General features: G+C 43.1%; 1 protein-coding gene across 2 annotated transcripts in view; it reads left to right on the top strand.

The window, feature by feature from the left end:
* NCOA7 (nuclear receptor coactivator 7) overlaps positions 1-5,587 on the top strand; it is a 163,818-nt gene that overhangs the window by 18,249 nt on the left and 139,982 nt on the right. The gene's annotated exons all lie outside the window — the stretch shown is intronic.

The raw sequence follows: 5,587 nt of genomic DNA, 5'->3' as shown, positions 1-5,587 counted from the left end.
CAGCCTGGGCACCTGGTTGATTTTTCTCTTAATAGTTGTTCTCAGTGGGTGTGGTGTCCTTCCTTGGGGCATTTTGGTTGGCATGGTTATGGGAAGGGCACTCTTGCATGTAGTTGGGGGACTCAGAGGTGCCAAATGGGACAATCCAAGAAAACGAAGAATTGTCCCTTGGGAATTTCATATCTTCTTCTGCAGAATCTAAGCAAATCTCTATTATGTCTTCCACAATACGCTTGTGTCTGAGAATCTGCATATTGAAATGCCTTGTTGATTTTATGAAACTAAGTGTGTAAATAGGCTATCTTATCTATGAATTTCATTCAGTATTATAAAGGGCATGTAATACAATACATATATGCTTATGTAGGTGAGATGTTGGGTTTGATGATGTTGAGAACTGCAGCAGCTGCTCTGCTCGTGCTGTGTGGCTCTTGGAGATGTGGGGCAGCTCTTTGCGTCATCTGCCAGACAGTTCTTCCTTATACTGGGCCACCACTTGTCTCACTTCCTCCATATCCAGCGCTTGGTCCTAGGTGTACCCTTTGAAGATCTATCAAGCCTAGATCCTCTACTGGATAAGATCCTGCAGATATTTAAAAACAGCTGTCATCTAATCCCAAGTGTTCTCTCTAGGCTAAACCTGGCCAACGCCTTTGACTAATACTCTTGAAATTTAGTGTTATTCGTTTAACCATTCTGGATGCTCTAATTTCCCTATATTTTTCCTTATACTATGAGACTCAGAGGTGAATGCAGTAATTCTGACATATTCTCATCCTCAGAAGGGGCGTGACACGCTGTCATCAGCTTTTTATTCTGGGTTGATGGCATCAGTGTGGTTTTTGTTTGTTTTTTGGTGGGGGGAATGCAGGGGAATCATACCACTGGGGAGATGGATTTTATTGTTGCCTAAAACTGTAAATCATATTCACTTGTGCTAACATGTAGCTCTACCACTTAGCACCTCAGCAGTAGAGAACCTGAGTCATATGGGGTAAAATCCATCTCATAATAATTGACGGCTTTCTACAGGCAACTCAGGTCTTTCTGAATCCTAATGCTGTTATCCAGGATGTTGTGTATCCCTTCAAAAGGCTGATGAGGAGGCATCTGTATTTTCTTCCAAGTCAGTGGCAAATTTCCTGTTGAGGACAGGGCCTAAGAAAGAAACCACAGTGCGTTCTTTTTTTTTTTTTTCTTTTTTTTTGAGTTGGAGTCTTACTCCATCGCCCAGACTGGAGTGCAGTGGCTGCTCCCGGCCACTGCAGCCTCGACCTGCTGGACTCTGGCGATCCTTCCGCTTCAGCCTTCCGAGTAGCTGGAATTACAAGCCTGCGCTACCACCCATGCTTGCCCTCGTTCCAGGTTGAGGATGGAGGTGAGCGCTCAGTCGGTCAGCACATCCCTCTTGGTACAGTGGTTCACGATTTCCTTTATCCCTCTCGTCATAAAAACATCCACCTACACACCCAACTCCCCACTCTCTATCTTATCCTTAAGCAGACAAGAGGAATTCATCAAATGCCTTTCAAGTACCATCCTAACTATGTTCACCTCGCTTTCCTGATTCACTAGAATAATAGCTGTGTCAGGGAGGGAAATGGAGCCAGTGTAATCGGACTAAGCCAACATTCCCTGAGTGTCCTCTCCACGCCTCCCAGCCCAGCACTCAGCTGTACCCGATCGCTCAGGAGTCCCTGACCATGCATCTTCCCACCCAGCGGCCTGCACTTTCTCCTCCTGCTTGGTGAGCCCAGCCTTTTCTACTGGGAAACTCCTGGTGCCCCTTCACAGCCCCCTGCCGGCATCCCCTGTGCCATTACCCTGACGCTCCTTCCCTTTGAGGCAGAGTAAGTCGCCTCCCCCCTGTGCCCTGTGATTCTTTGTGACCACTAATGTCAGAGTACTCACCCCTTCTCATCTTATCAGCTGATGGGCGGCAGCTGTCTATTCTTCCTGGGCTTCCTGGCTGCTGAATGCTGTCTCCGTCCTCGGGTCTACAGCAGAGTACTTGGTTCCTGGTAGACATTGCCAAAAGGAATTCGCTTACTTGTTCTGCTGCATGGTTGGTTTTCTGGGAACATTCTTGATCTCAGAGTTCACTGCTTCCCCTTCCGAGTCCTTACTAACCTGCTTTTAATGATAATTTCTAAAGTTTTCCTGGGGAGCTCTATGATATCCTTCAGTGTGTAGTTGTGTGCAATCTCCTTTCTACTCTCTGTTGAAAGTTAAAAATGCTTTTGCCTGTTTTCAGGCTTCTGGAATTTCCCACATCTTCAACATTTCCTGAACCTGCCAATGACTCTAGAAATCTTATTTGCATGTTCTCTTCTTAGACGGCATTTTTAAGATGATCTGTCTTGCCTAGAAATGGGTCTTCATTTAGAGTGTCTAGGAGCTTTGATGGCATCTCTGCTTATTTTAGGTAAAAGCACTGAAACTCACATTTATGGGATTTTTTTCCCAAACTTAAGTTCCCTAGGCAGAGAATAATGGAAAAAGAGTTGACAAGTTCTTTATTCATTTTGCCATCCAAAGACTTGCTCCCATTTTCCCAAATAGTGTATGGGTAGCCTGTCCTTGATTATCACCATGCTTCAGGCATAACTTTTTCGTTTTTCCACCATTAAGTTTTGGTTTTTTGTTGTTGCTTTGTAACACGCATCTGTTTACTGGGAGGTGTTGTTTCTCCTGGTTGCTCCCCTTTACAAGTGTGTGGGACTTTTCTCTGGTTTGTATGTGGTTCCATGTCCTCCTTCCCAGGTTTCCCTCTTGTTAAAGAGAATATTCAAATTTCTGACTTTGGTTAACGCTGAATTTGAATATTCTTGCTTTGGTTCGATGGCAGGATGGCTCTGAGAGGCACTGAACACCTGTCAAATTTTGATGTCAGTGTTCACTATTTTCTAGGAGGAAATGTCTGCATAGAAAGGTACATTTTGTCCTGTTCCTTAAGTGACCAGTCTCAATTTGACCAGGCCTCAGTGTGTGTTCCTGTCATTATTTCATCTGTATATTAGGAAACATGTTGTTGGGAAAACAGTTGATGGGCTTCATGGACGCACTGGGGTTTTTCTAGCGGTGACTAGTTGTATCTGAATCTTCAAGGAACTGCATGCTGCACTGTGTAGGTCCACACCGGTTTGATGTAGTTAGGGAATCTCGGCTAGCTCTGCTCTTTAAATGATGCCATGGTTGCAAACAGGGCACACTGTGCTGGTGATACAAAAGCCACTTTGTCTTCGACACAGCTCTTATGAGGTAAGGATTTTGTAGGTGCTGTTTTCATTTAAATAATGAATTAATTCAAGGTTTAAATGGACTATCCTGATTTTAAATTGCAAAAAGAAATATTTAGATGGAAGATTCATCCTGTGCTTCCTCATAAAGTTCTGTTTGGTCTCTAATATATCATAAATGCAGGAGGCTCTTCTATGTCAGTGGACGAGTTTAGAGTGTATCGATGTGAGGGAAAGTCAACATTAAATGAATGAAGGGCTTTTAAGGAGCCCATTATAACCACTTATAAGAGAAAATGTAGTTCCCATTAGAGATTGATTTAAGGCACTCCGGTTCATCACCGAAGCATGAAGGCTGCTGTGTGGTGTTCTGTGCAAATCATTTTTATAGCATCCTCTGCTGAGCTCTCTCTGGTTAATCTGTTGGTGTATCTAAACCTGGAAAGACTGCATCTGTCTTGTTTAAGGAATATAAAAATTTCCAGAAACTTAAGCCAAAGATTAGCATATTTTTCATTTATCTGATAGAATATTAAAAAATAAAAAAAGCCTTACCAGTTTTAAACAGACATAGCCGCACCAGATGTCAGGTCTTGGATCATTTAATCTTTTTCTCTGGTGCCTATTTTCAATAATATTTTTCTGCTTGAACCAAATATTAGTTTCTGGCTCAGCTTGCAATATAAAAATTTTCCAATTAGATTGCTCTGACTTCATTTTTATTCATGAGGGGGAACTTAATAGAGATCATCACATATTTGGGGCATGTAGGAAGTGAGCTTGAAAATAAACCACCTGGCCCAGGGCGGAGCAGAGCACTTGGAATTCTAATCCTGTTAGGAATCAGAGGGAGGCTGCCTACATGGGTGTACATCCCCTATCCCTAAGTAATTCTTAATTTGGGTGAAATCCTTGGATTTGTATTGTTCTGACATGTGAGTGACCTCATTTCCAATTCTGGGTGAATTTAACTCCTTGCTTAGCTTAAAAGAAAAATCTCTTTATGAATAGTTAGTGGTTATGTGGATACATTGTAGAGTGGCGAAGGAATCTAGGCTTCCAGTGTACTTGCCACACCCACCTGTGCACGTGATACTTGCTGGGTGAATTTTTCATCCCTCTACCCCTTCCCCCCACCTTCTGAGTTTGCTTAGCTTTTGTATGGATTTTCTGCCTACTTCTGTCATTTAGGGAAGTATAAGGACAACGTGAAATGTGACAATGTTTGACTTGAAGGAACTTGTGCTTTGGGGCTGAGGAGGCCAAGCAAAGTGGCCGTGTCACAAAGCGTGTGAGTCAGTACCTTACAGTAAGTGATGGGTGACATGTGAAGTGACCTAAGGAGAGAGAAGGTCAGGAAAGGTTTGGCAGAACTAAGCCCCGTGCTGGACCCTGTCAGAAGGCAGAGTGTAGCAAGGTGCCCTTGAACTCAGGGAAGGAGTAAGGATAGAGGCACAGAGCTGGGGAGGAGCCCAGTGGGTTTCCACCTCAGTGCAAGACTGAGTTCATGAGAATGGGACACCCAGCCACCATCTTTTTCTTTTTTTCATCACTCAAGTTATTGAATGCGTACGAGCGGCCCCCAACTCATTGCAGCATGGCTTCCACTCCTGCTATTCCACCACTACCGTCCTGTCGGAGGCCTCGATGACCCCCGTCTCCAAGAGGCAGGGAAAAGGGCCAGGCACATTCAGACAAGGGCAGAATGGCTACTGGGAAAGAAAAGGGTAAAAAACCTTCACTCTTGCCTCCATAAGGCATTCATTTCAACATATTATCCATATGTTATCTCTTTACATCCTTACCACCACATTGTGTATGTGCCAGGGGCCAGGAACTTCTGTTTTAACTTGCAGAATCTATGCTGAGGCATCGGACATTGTTAATTCTACTTTTTCTAGCTCATCTCCAAATGCTTTCTGGCACCAAAGGTTATTGAAAGATACCAGGGTATACACCAAGCTGGATTTAAATCCTTGCTCCACTGCAACTAATACTGTTGAATTATGGAAATTAATTAGCACCTCACAGCCTGAGTTTAACAAAAATAAGGATACCTAACTCCTAATGTGGTAAGGATGAAAAGATACAACACACGGATAATACGTTGAAATAAATGGGCGACAGAGTGAGACTCCAACTCAAAAAAAAAAAAAAGAATACAAAAAAAAAAAAAGAAAGAAAGAAATGACTTACGGAAGGCAGGAGTGAAAGTTAGTTCCCTTTTCTTGTCCTTGCCTGAATGTGCCTGACCCTTTTCTCTTCTCTCCCTTTGCCCAGACATTTCTGTTTTCCAGAATGTCCTATCTCATGTCTTCTTTTTTTTTTTTTTTTTTTTTTTGTGTTTT

The sequence above is a fragment of the Carlito syrichta genome, unplaced genomic scaffold (genome assembly GCF_000164805.1).
Source record: "Carlito syrichta isolate Samal-C Ts95f unplaced genomic scaffold, Tarsius_syrichta-2.0.1 Scaffold303719, whole genome shotgun sequence".
Lineage (NCBI taxonomy): Eukaryota > Metazoa > Chordata > Mammalia > Primates > Tarsiidae > Carlito > Carlito syrichta.
This window is presented reverse-complemented; position numbering and strand designations above follow the sequence as displayed.